This window comes from Muscardinus avellanarius, assembly GCF_963383645.1.
Source record: "Muscardinus avellanarius genome assembly, chromosome: X".
In the NCBI taxonomy this organism is placed as follows: domain Eukaryota; kingdom Metazoa; phylum Chordata; class Mammalia; order Rodentia; family Gliridae; genus Muscardinus; species Muscardinus avellanarius.
Genome location: NC_137792.1, coordinates 89987501 through 90001005, shown reverse-complemented (window position 1 = coordinate 90001005; position 13505 = coordinate 89987501). Strand labels below are relative to the sequence as shown.

The following is a 13505-nucleotide window of genomic DNA, read 5'->3' as shown; positions in this document are numbered from 1 at the left end:
GGGCATTCTACTATTGATTTACTCCCCTCCCCAGTCTTTTTTATTTTGAAACAGGATCTCAACAAGCCACCACGCACTAGCCTTGAATCTGTCATCCCTTTTCAACCTCCCATGTACTGAGGTTATAGGAGTGCGCCACTATACTTCCTATACTCCTCAGTGTCAAATTTCTGTATGTGTGTATGGTACTGGGGTTTGAGCCCAGGGACATTCTACATCAAGCTATGTCCCCAGGCCTTTTCATGTTTTTGTTTTGAAACATCACCATGCCCAGATTATTTTTAAGGAATGCTTCACTAGAGGAACCTTTAAATGACCACTTACCAGCTCTTGCTTAGTTAACTAGAAGAAATCAGGATTTGTCTAGTATCCTTGTGTGGGTGGCAAAGTTTTTTTAGTGATAGTATTTTTCCTTTCAAGAATTTTGCTAACAAATTTGCATTTATGTAAATATAAAGATATATGGATTTTAAAGCTGCAGCTTTTAAACTATCTAACTTAAAATGTCCAATGAGATATATAGAATAATTAATTATAAAGGTTATGGCTTTAGAAAAAATTTCAATGCAACTTGAGGTGATGTATTTTATAAATTGCTCAAAATAATGGCATCAGAAATATGTGCTTATAAACCCATGGTTTTTGTTTTGGTGAATGCTTAAGAACAAAAACTGTTTATATATTTTATGTATACACACGTGTGTGTGCCCACACACAAACAAAAAATAAGCATGGTTCTTAGACATTTAAGTTTAAAGCAGGCTCTGCAAGAGTATGACTATGGAAAATTTCCCAATATTTAGAAAGGTATAGGAAACATACCATAATACCAAATGCTGTTTTCTGAAAAAGGAAGCTTTTATTTGCTCAAGGGAACCAGTGCTACTGATGCAAAACAAACAAACAAATAAACAAACAAACAAAAAACAGTAATTCCCCCAAGGCTACTTTGAAAACCAACATATTCAATTTGATTTTCAGTAGAATGTAGTTATTTTTTACACTAATAAATCAAATACCAAGACTCAGATTATATATATATATATAATATTATATATATAACATTATATATAATATTATATATATAAAATGTGTGTATGTATATATGTGTGTGTGTGTGTGTGTGTGTGTGTGTGTGTGTGTACATACACACAATGCAAACAATTATTGGGCTTTATCTTCTGGACAAGAATGCCAAGTTAGTCTCTTTTCATAAAAAGCCATTACAATCTAAGGACACTTCATATTGGCTTCATTTGCCAACACCAAGTTGGCCTCATGTGAATCATTCCATTTCATGAGGAACATCAATTCTACATTGCTGTCAGCGGCACCAATTATTTGTTCGGGGTCAAGACCTTTGGCAAAGCCCAGCGGTTTGTCAGCAGCATCTCTTTTCTTCTTTGATTTGCTATAATTAGATTCCCTTTCAGATAAAGATTTTCTTTTTGTGCTGTCTTTCTCTTTACCAACTTTTTGAGAATGAAGAAAAATTTCAACTAATTTTGGACAATCTAAATTTTCTTCAGGTTCCCAAGTATTGTCAACATCTCTAAATTCCTTCCCATTCACCACATGCTGGTCCAGTACCTTTTCTACCATAATTTCTTCAGGTTCTGACTCTTCAATATTTTTACTCTTTCTATTCTATTTCTTTTCCATGGTTTGCAGTATAGTTTTATTGGAGTCCATTTTTATTGTAGACTTGAAGTACTGCAGTCCTCTGGGTTGTGCACACTTTCTGCAGGAGTCACAGCCAAGGGTGAGAGAGCCTGAGTCAAATTATAATGTATTCGAGTATGTGCTAGCTAGCAAATATTATTAACTTTATTTTACTTTAAAATTAACATGTGCTGGGTTTGGTGGCACACGTTTGTAATCCCAGTATTTGGGAGGTAGAGACCAGAGGATATCAATTCATACACAGCCTCAGCTACTTAGCGAGACCCTTTGCAACTCAGTGAGACCCTGTTTCAAAACTAAAAAGACTAAATAATAGGGCTGGGGTTGTATCTCGGAACTACATTGCCCTTGGGTTCCATCCCCAGTACCACACACAAAAAAAATTAGCATATAATACTTATGTATTTTGGGGACTACTGAAGATGTAGCTTAGATTCTACATCTAAGCTACATTCCCAGCTATTTTATTTTATTTTATTTTTTAAAATTTGAAACAGGATCTCACAAAGTTGCCGAGAGTCTCCTGAAATTGCTGAGGTTGGCCTCAAACCTGTGAACCTCCTGTCTTGGCCTGCCAAGTACTGGGATTATAGACATGTGCCACCAAGCCCAGCACTTGCACATTTTTTTAATGGAGTTCAGTGAAATTTTCCAACACATTTAAAAATATACTGATTAAATTAGAGTCATTATCATTTCCGTTTTTTGACACTTCTTTATATTTAGAAAATGTAAGCTATTCTCATTCATATACTCATAAAATATATCGTATTTGAAAAATAGTCACCCCGTTGTGCTGTAGGACACCAGAAGGTCTCTGTGTTTTGGTACCTATTATACAACATCCCTTTATTCCTTCTTCCAACCCATTCCAGCCTCCAGTAATCATTGCGCTACATTCAGTTTGACATGTTTTTAGCTTTTACATATGAGATAGGACATTCAATACTTGTTCTTCATCCTTCTTATTTTAATGTAACATAATGTTCTCCAGTTCCATCTATTTTGCTGCAGATGACAAGATTCCATTCTTTCATGTGGCTGACTAATTGTGCACATATATAGCATTTTATTTATTTTTATGTCATTGGAAACCTTGGTTTATTTTAGATTTTGGCTATTGGGACTACCGCTGCAATGACCATGGGAGTGCAATTTTCTTTCTTTTTTAAAAAAATGGGTTTGTGCATTGCAATCATACATCTTAATGGTGTACAAGATCGTAGAGGCACACACACACACACACACACACACACACACACACACACACACACCACTCATTTAGCCCTTCCTTAATTCCCACCACATTCCCTTACCCCACCCTCCTTCTCATGTTTGGCTTACTGATTGACTTTGCTATGCTTCTGAATGTACATCATGTACATTAGGAAATTTCCCTCTTCCCTCTCCCACACCCCTCATTTAGGCTGTCATATTTGATGATCTATGGTTTCTCCTTCTTTATCTTGAGTTCCTCCAATGATTCTTTTTCTCAGTTTTTTATATGACAATTATATATATACATACATATATATATATATATATATATATATATATATATATATATGAGAGAGAGAGAGAGAGAGAGAGAGAGAGAGAGAGAGAGAGAGAGAGAGAGAGAGAAACATTCAGGTTAGGGTAAACATATATATTTCCCCAAACATTTACCATAAAACATTCAAAACCCTTTCTCCTAGCTCTTATTAAATGTACAGAACATTATTTTCTATAGTCACCCTACTCTTTTTTTATTTTGAAACAAGGTCTCACTAAGTTGCTGAGGTTGACCTCAAACCTGAGATCCTCCTGTCTCAGCCTCCCAAGTACTTGGATTACAGGTGTGAGCCACCTCTCCTGGCTTCTTGCTCCTACTGTAAGTTCAAACTGTAACTTATCCAATCTTCCCTATTAATCAAATTGGTTAAGTATCCACTAACCAGTCTTTCCCAACTCCCCTCTTCTCTACTGTCCCCAGCATGTGGTAACCACCATTCTACTTTCAACTTCTATGAGATCAATTTTTTTTTTTTGCTTCTTCATATGAGTGAGAGTTCCTGTGGTATATTTATATCTGTTCCTGGTCTATGTCATTTGATATAATGACCTCCAGTTCTGTCCACATTGTCACAAATGATGGGATATCATCCTTTTAATGGTGGATTAATGTTTCATTATGTGTATATACCACATTTTTCTTATCCATTCTTCTGTTGATGGTCTCCTGGGTTGTTTCTATCTCTTGGATGTTGTGATTAGTGCTGCAATAAACACAGAGGTGCAGATACTCCTTCAACATATGGATTTCAGTTCCGTTGGATATATACTCAGAAGTGTGATTGTGAGATCATATGGTAGGTATTCTTAAAACTTTTTGAGGAACCACCATACTGTATTCCATAATGGCTATACAAATTTATATCATCATCAGTAGTGTGCGAAAGTTCTCCTTTCACTGCATCCCCAAAATTATTGTTATTTTTTACTCTTTTTGATAATAAGCATTCTAATGTGTGTGATGGTACATCTTCATAGTTTATATTTCCTTGATAATGATATTGATTATATATATATATATATATATATATATATATATAGGCCATTTATATTTTTTGTTTTTAGTAAGACTTATTCAGATCATTTACCCATTTTCTTTTTTTAAGATTTATTGGTGCAGTATAGTCTCACATCTTAATGTGGATCATGTTGACAATGACATATATTCACATAGTACTTGGTGCCCCTACCCTCACTTCCTTATTTCCCTCTCTCTCAACACTGAGTGTCCACGTTAACAATGTTATATTCATACCACATAGTCACATGTTGCTTTTCCATTAATGAACCTCAGCCTTCTTCCTCCTCTATCCTTCCTTCCTGCCTTTGCTGAGGTTTCCCCTTCATTATTTGGACTCCCTTTGGTATTCATTTATTGCATTATTGTTTTATGGTTTAGCTTAATGAATTCCTTACATATTCTGCATATTAATCTTCTGTCCGATAAATAGTTGGCAAATATTTCCCCTTTTCTTTTGGTTGTCTTTTGTATTTTTGTCAAGTGATTATTTCCTTTCCCATTCAGAAGCCTTTTAATTTGATGTAATCCCATTTGTCAATGTTTGCTCTTTTTGCCTGCGATTTGGGGCCCTGTCCAGAAAATCATTACCTTTACTAATATGTTAAAGTGTTTTATCTAGGTTTCCCTTTATTAGGCTTGAGTTTCAGGTCTTACATTAACTCTTTGATCCACCAAGTTGACTTTTGAACAGGGTGAGAGATGGGTTAAGTTTTAATCTTCTGAGTATGACCATTCAGTTTTCCCAGCACCATTTATTAACAAAGCTGTCTTTTGGTATCTTTGTTGAGAATAAATTGTCAGTTGGTTTATGGTTTTATATCTGGGGTTTTTATTGCGTTCTGTTAGTATACTTATCTACTTTTATGTCAATACTATGTTGTTTTGGAAACTATAGTTTGGGAACTATAGTTTATTTCTAAATCAGATATCAGTTTGTCTCCATAGTTGTTATTTCTATTCAGGATTGATTTGACTATTTGGGTTTGTGCTTCTATGCAGACTTTAGAACTGTTTTTCTAGTTTTGTGAAAAAATTTATTGGTCTTTTTTATATAACTAGGTTCTTACACAAAGAAGGAATATATGTACAGAGCTCCCAAGTTACAAGTAAGTTGGACCCCCATCCTTCTTTTCTGCATGGGGAAAAGAAAACAAGTTAGGGGAAAAATGAGTCCAATTTTTTCTTAACTTTTTCCACCTATGCAGTCAGCTTTTCAAGTAGAGTTTATATTCTTTTACTGGAGATTTTGTGGATTTTCTTCCCCAATGTGGTAATCAGGCTTTTCATCCCAGTTTTGACTTTGTTTAAAACTTCGTGGTCAGCCCTCTCAAAAAGGCTGGAAGTAATAATGACGCTTCGATCTACACTAGCCCAGGACTTAAGGTTCTTCATAGCAAAATGCTCTATGTTTTTGCAAAGCATCCTTGTTTTTTGTTTTCTTTCATTTTTTTAAATTTTTTTATTGGTGCACTGTATTCATACATCATAGTGGGATACAAACTTTTGTAGACATACATGCACACATCGCCCAGTCAGCCCCCACCCGATCCCCACCCCATTTTCTCCCCATCCCTCCCTCCCATGCTTGACTTAGTGGTTGACATCTAGTATTATAGCAATTTATCCAAACTTAAAAATGATAATCTCACATAACAGTTTCATTTGTCTGATACCAAGCTTTTGATGACTTAAAGATGACATTTCAATATTTCTTTTTACTTTCTTTCTTACCAGAGAATTTTTTTTTCTATTTTTTTGGTGAAACTATCATATATTTATATAATTATTTTTCAGAAAAAAATCTATCCTAATATGGAATAATGGACTCTAGATACCCACAACGATCTTGAAAAAGAACAAAGCTAGAAGATATATATTTTCTGATTTCAAACCATATAAAGCTACAATAATTGAAACAGTGTAGTACTGTTCTAAAGGCAGATATATAAACCATTGGAGTTAGCCTAGAGCTAAACTCTTCCCTATATTGTCAAGTTACTTTTGAAAAGGTTTCCACGAACATTTGGTGTTGGAAATAATAATCTTTTAACTAAATATTGTTGAAAAATAATAATTACATGGAAAAGAATAAAATTGGACCCTTACCTAATCCCATATACAAATATTAACTCAAAATAGATAAAAGACCTAAATATAAATCTTAAGACTATAAACTTTTAGGAGAAAATCTAGGTCATAAAACCTCACAACATTGAAATTGGCAGTGAATTCTTGGATATGATTTCAATGGCACAGGCAACAGAAGAGTATACAAACTCCCTAAAAAATAAAAAAATATATTGTATATCCAAAGACAATGTAAACAGAGTTAAAAGTTACTAATAGAATGGGATAAAATATTTCCAAATGCTATATCTGAAGGTATATTAATATTCCAACTAGAAATCCTAAAAATTAACAATAAAGGCAAACAATACAATTTAGAGATAGGTAAGAGACTAACATAAATAATGAATCTCCACAGATAACCAGTCTTAGTTGTCTGTTGGATGGAAAATCTTATTTCTCTGGTTCTGGTGTGTGTTACCTATTTCTTCTTTGTAGTTAATCTCTTTGAGTATTTTCTCTAGTGCTGGTTTTGAAGACATAAATTCCTTGAGTTTCTGTTTGTCATGAAAGCTTCTTATTTCTCCATCTAATTTGATAGAAAGTTTTGCTGGGTAGGAAATTTTTGGCTGGAAGTTGTTTTCTTTCAGAACTGGGAATATATTACTCCAAGCCCTTCTGGCTCTCATGACTTGGTTTGGGAAGTCTAGAGTGATTCTAATTGGTTTGCCTCTGAATGTCACATTGCCCTTTGTTTTTGTTGCCTTTAAGATTCTCTGCTTGGCTTCCACATTGGTCATTTTGACACTTATGTGGCGTGGGGATCCTCTTCTCCGATCCTGTCTAAAGGGAGTTCTATAAGTTTCCTGGACCTGTGTATCAACCTCTTGCTCTATGTTTGGAAAATTTTCTGCTATTATTTCCTTGAAGAGATTGTAAATCCCTTTGGTTTCACCTCTCTCCTCTATTCCAATTATTCTTAGGTTAGCTCTCTTAAAATGGGCCCATATTTCTTCAATATCAGATTCTTGCTGTCAGATAATTTTTCTATATTAGAAACTATGCGTTCATTTTTGGAATGATCATCTTCTAAGAGCGAGATTCTGTTCTCCATGTGGTCTAATCGGTTGTTTGTGCTTTGAATTGAGGCCTTTACTTCATTAATTGCATCTTTTATCTCTTTTTGGCTCTCTCTGTGTTCTTTTCGAAGCACCTCTATTATTTCTACAGTTATTTTCCTGATTTGATCTTCTAGAAATCTCTGATTTTCTGTTTTATCGGGTTCTGATGTTGTGGGGTTGTGGGCATTCTTTGCTCCAGTGTTATTCCTCTTTCGCATGATTTTGGAAGTTTGTGCCTTCTCTGGGTTCTTCCCTTGGGTCACTATGACTTCACTTAAGGTGCTCTGGATCTCGAGTCTGTAGTATCTCAGACCCCACTACTCCTTTACTGGGTTGTATCACAGAGTCTCCGACCCAGGGAGTCGATAGAGGCTGCTTTAGACTGTGGGGGGTGCCACGTTGCACGTTCTCCTATGGTGTGATATCTCTGCCACCGCCACTCCCCCACTGGGTCAAGTCCCAGGGAGTACAGTACTGGGATTTCTCCTCTGTAACCCGCAATTTGACTCAATGTTCTTGAGTACGCAGATGTAGCCGTACTGGACTTGGTGAATTCTCTGCTGCTGCCGGCGGTGGCAATATGGCGCCGCTGCCACACCCTCGGCCGTGAGGCTGGCGTATTTCTTCTTGGTTTTGATTTCCACTCTGAATCCCTGCAGCGTGTGCTGAGCTCAGCCACTGGGAGCTTTAGATTTTACCTGCGGCGAGAAATCCCGCCTGGCTGTTCCGCAAAGGCTCACCTCGGGTTGCTGTAGCCGTCAGGTGAATTCACCGCTGCTGCTGGCAGTATGGCGCTGCTGCTGCGTCCTCGGGCGTGAGGCCAGTGTATCTCCACTGTGGCTCTGAGCTCTGTTCTCAGTCCACTTTCTCTCTCGAGCCTGGTGATTTTTTTTGTTTCTCTGGTGATGGTGTTTTCTGGCTATGAAAGGCGCTGATTTTGTGGTAATGGAGATTGGTTGTTAGCGGTGCTCTTAAGCCCCGCTTTTCTTGGTCGCCATCTTCCCGGAAGTCTCTGGCCTCTCATTTTTTAAATACTGGTGATTGAACACAGGGACATTCTACTTCCAAGCTACATTCTACCTCCCAGCCCTACTTTTATTTCATTATTTTGAAACAGGGTCTCACTGAGTTGCAAAGGACCTCACAAAGGAGCTGAGTCTGGCTGCAAAATGCGATCCTCCTGTCTCGGCCTCCCAAATGCTAGGATTACAACCGTGTGCTACCATTCCTGACTTCACCTTTTTACCTTGCTTTATTAACCACTTTAGAACTAGATGTTCTGCATTATGTTCTGCAACATGAAGCATTCTGTCCTTGCCACCAGGATATAATTCTGCTTCTGCCAAGCTGGCAATGGCATCCATGGCAGGATGGATAGCTCCAGTGGAAGATCCCAGAAGTTCAGACACCAACACACATGCAGACTTATCTAGCACCACCTCTTTAGCATATACTTGGAGGTAGCTTAACAAAACTGGAGAAATGGATTCTAAGAGCTCACGATGGCAGATCTCTGTATCTTTCTATGTCCATTTCCATCTCCTTTCTGAAGAACTTAAATATTTTCTCATACTCTTATTAGCAGAATCTTTGTGACTCAGTGAATATAACAGGATCTTCCTTTCATATTTGTCATTTACTATATTATGCAAAGAATTGATGATTTTAGATATGATAGTCTGCTTTACAAGCTTAGTATCATTGATACAGTCAAATGCCTCCAGTAAAACCAAATGAGAGCACTGGCCATTAGCCACCTTTTCAGTGTGAGTCTTTATTGTTTTCACAGTGACTTTCCTGTCCTTGGGATTGCCATGCCACAGGCAGTGCAAGGCAACTCTGTCCCTATCATGTGTGACAGGTAGACCACTGCCTTGTGGATGGCATCAGTTATGATCTAAGTTTTGGGGCTGTGTAAGTAAAAAAAAATCCAAGAATACTTTGTGGACCAACGAGTGCTTAATCACTATCTTCCATTTGGGCCACTGGAATTAGGATCTGTTTCATTCATCCATAATGAGCTTTAATTTTTCTGGATGTACCTTTAACACTTTGTCCAGAGTTGGGAGATCTGCTGACTTGTAAAGCTGAAATGTGCTCCCATAGAGCTCCTGTGTCAGCATGTTCCTCTTTCCAAAATGGCTTTGTCATTGTAGGAATACTCCATGATGGCTGATGCTTCTGTGTGCCACACCATCTTCCTCACACAGCCTTTAAAACTTATGATTATCTCTGAAATCTGTGGTATACTTCCATACATGATAAATTTCTTAACAATATTTTTGAATATTTGGCTTTAATTAATTCAAATAAATCACCTTGCAACTAATCAAATACCTGTTTTCTCTGTTCTTTGTTACCATACTGAATGTAACACTGGTTCACATGAGTTGAATCATATGTAGATGCAACAGTTTTAATTTTCCCTTGAATCAGCTTCTGTAAGTCACTCATCAACTTCACTCTTTTTTCTTTGTCACAATCTTTTCTTCTTTGGATCTCCCAGATCTACTTTGCTGGGATAACAATATCATAGTAGGTTTTTTCCCTGAGCTGTCTGCTTTGCTTCAATTCTTTCCTCTCCTTTTTGAAGTCATCCTATTTGGGTTTCTTCGCTGCTGATTCTGAACTTTCACTGTTTTTGGGGAGTTTTCTCTTCTTTTTGAATTTATTTTCCAGCTGCAATTTGTTCTTTGGTCCTTTGTCCCCGTGTTGCTTATTCTTAAATTGTTTCACACCCCTTTCTCCAGGTTTTGTCACACTTTTCTTAAATTTCTTAGATGTGATGTTAGGTCCACCTTCTTTAAAAACTTTCCTTGGGAATATCTTTGAAGAGCTAGAATCACTGTTTATATGCAATCTCTTTTATTGTGATACCTTTGTGAATATTTTTCCCTTTGACTTCCATCATAGCAACTTGCACATGTGGGGCTCTGGGTGGCCTTATTGGTCCTTTTTTAGGGATAATGTTGAATCATAAATCATTTTGGGTAGTATGGATATTTTAAACAATATTATATGTAGCAAGTATCGAGGTTTGCCTAGAAGAATTTGTGAATCCATTACAGAAATAAATTATTTTGTAAAGCTCTTTATCCTTTTTGAAATATATTTCAATACATCATCTAATTTGATTCAAGAATTCTTCCTCTTAATTTCTCTGCATAGGCCTTCTTTGGCTCCTCTGGAACTTAGAATTTTTTCAATGTAAAGGCAGCTTTGTATTGTCTTAGACTGAAACCCAAAACACTAAATAGCTGAAATCTTGTATTGGTGACCAAGGGGTTGTCTCCTATATCCCTGTAATCAATAGTTTCCCAGCACATTCCTTGGGAAGAAAGTATATTCAAAAGGTATTGTAACAAAAGTAGCATGGTATTAGCCTAAAAGAGACACAAATACCAGAATATAAGACACAGAGACAAATCCACAGAGTTATACTCATCTGATTCTTGATAAAGTAGCCAAAACCATATGTTGGAGATAGCTTTCTTAACAAAAGGTATTGGGAAGCTAGATGTCCATATATAGAAGAATAAAACTAAACCCCTATATTTCACTCTGTCATATCTATATGATTGAAGGACAAACATATAAGACCAGAAACTTTACATCTGTTAGAAGAAAAATGGATGCCACATTTTACCACATAGGTGTAGGCAATTGCTTCTTAGATAAAATATCCATACCTCAGGAATTAGAACTAGAATCGACAAATGGGATGACATATTGTTAAAAACCTCCACAGCAAAGGAAATAATAGAGTGAAGAGGAAAATCTATAGACCCTGGTCTAATCTTTCCCAGCTACCTTTTAAAAATTTTTTTGTGGTACTTGGGTTCCTGGAAATCCTTCTACCTCCAGGCTACACTCTCAGACCTATTTTTATTTTTTATTTTTATTTTTGGTGGTACTGGAGTTCCTGGAAACCCTTTTACTTCCAGGCTACACTCCCAGACCTATTTTATACTTTTTTATTTGGAAACAGGGTCTCCTAAGCCAGAGCGGCTGGCTTCGAACCTGCGCAGTCCTCCTGTCTCTGCCTCCCAAGCACAGGAATTACAAGCCTACACCACCATGCCTTGCTCTCCCAGCTACTCTTCTGATAGAGAAGTAATATCTAGAATATAAAACAAGCTTGAAAATTCAACATTAAAAAACAATGGGGCAGGGGGGGGAGAGGGCACCAAATATAGTTTAAATGTATACTCTTTATGTTCAATAAAAAAATTGTTGGAAAAAAAGAAAATTAAGAAGAACAAATAATCAATAAATGGGGAAGTGAACCAAACAGACACTTCTGAAAAGAAGTACAAATTGTGTTTTGACTACCATTACTAACCAGGAACATTAAATGTTAAATATTAAATGTTAAGTTATGTAATATGGACTCTAGATAACCAAAACGATCTTGAAAAAGAACAAAGCTAGAAGATATATATTTTCTAATTTCAAATAATATAAAGATACAATAACTGAAATAGTGTAGTACTGTTCTAAAGGCAGATATATAAATCATTGGAGTTAAATAAAAGCCTAGAGATACATTCTTCCATATGAAAAAATGTTCAACATCTTTAGTTACCAGGAAAATATAAATCAAAACTATGCTGATGTTCTACCTCACTCTAGTTAGAATGGCAATAATCAAGAATATAAATAAAGAGCCGGGCATGGTGTTACATGCTTCTACTCCCAGTACTTGGGAGACTGAGACAGGAGGATTGCAGGTTCAAGGCCACCCTTAGCAACTTATCAAGATCCCTAGGCAACTTAGAAAGACCTTTTTCAAAATAAAACCCACAGCTGGGCATGGTGGCACACGCTTGTAATACCAGCATTTGGGAGGCTGAGACCTGGAGGATCGCGGTTCTTGGACAGCCTCAGTTACTTAGTGAGGCCCTCTGCAACTCAGTGAGACCCGGTTTCAAAATAAAGAATAAAAAATAGGGCAGGAGGTGTAGCTTGGAGGTCGAATGAATGCCCCTGGGTTCTACCCCCAGACCTGCCCCCCCCCCAAAAAAAAATATATATATATTAAAACACACACACACACACACACACACACACACACACCAACACAAATATGGCTAGGGTTAGAAAACCCCTGGATTCAATCCTCAGTACCCTCCAAAATACAAATACTAAATATTGGCACAAATATGAGAAAATTACTTATATACTATTTGTGGAAATGTAAATTAGTGCAGCCAGTATAGAAATCAGTATAGATATTACTCTCAATGTTATAAATAGAACTACTATGTGATCCAATGATACCACTTCTTTATATTCATACAAAAATGTTTAAGTTAGCACACATCAGTCGTAAATGCATATCTGTGTTTACACAGCATGGTTTACAATCCACCGAGTTATGGAACTGGCCTAGTTATCTGTCAACAGATGAATGGATAAAGTAAATGTGATATATATATATTCACACAGTAGAGTTTCATTCAGCCATAAAGAAAAACAGAATTATGTCATTTCAGGAAAATTTTTGGAAATAGAAAGCATTGTGTCATGCACAATAATCCAGACTCAGAAAAAAAATTGTATCTGGAAACTAGAGAAGAAAAACAAGGAATAAAAGAGAAAGCATGGAAGTACAGGGGAGACCTTTAGTATAGAGGAAGGACTTCAGGGAAAGGGAAGAGAGAAAAGGTGGAAGAGACATTTGGGAGTAAAATTGATCAAATTATGTTTTTATATATGTATGAACTACAAGGAAACCCACCATTTTCTATAAATAATATGCCTCAATAATATGACTGATGTCTTAAATAAATAGGGTTGTCAGAAAATCCATGTGATGTCAAGGCTCATTTAAAAAAAATTATTGTTGCATTGTTGTCATGCATCTTAATGGGATCAAAGATGGTAGAGACATTCATGCACACATCACCCAATTAGTCCTTACCCAATTCCCGCCCCATTCTATCCCCCTCCTGCCTTCCCATGCTGGGCTTAGTGATTGACTTTAATATGGTTAATAACATCGTATGTTTTAGAGATTTACCCTCTTCTCCCCTTCCATCCCCTCAGTTAGGTTGTCT

At 36.6% G+C, this 13505-nt stretch overlaps 2 pseudogenes across 2 annotated transcripts in view; both read right to left on the bottom strand.

Moving 5' to 3' along the window:
- Positions 1-1230: 1230 nt before the first annotated feature.
- Positions 1231-1692, bottom strand: LOC308279474 (chromobox protein homolog 3-like; annotated as a pseudogene). The gene has a single exon. The product of its transcript is annotated as a chromobox protein homolog 3-like (transcript).
- A 3790-nt stretch (positions 1693-5482) lies between these two features.
- Positions 5483-13505, bottom strand: part of LOC308278982 (pumilio homolog 3-like) — a 54560-nt pseudogene continuing 46537 nt past the window's right edge. The window contains exons 3-4 of the transcript in view: positions 8693-10291; positions 5483-5711 (exon numbers count right to left, since the gene is read on the bottom strand). The product of the transcript in view is annotated as a pumilio homolog 3-like (transcript). The remainder of the gene's footprint in view (positions 5712-8692; positions 10292-13505) is intronic.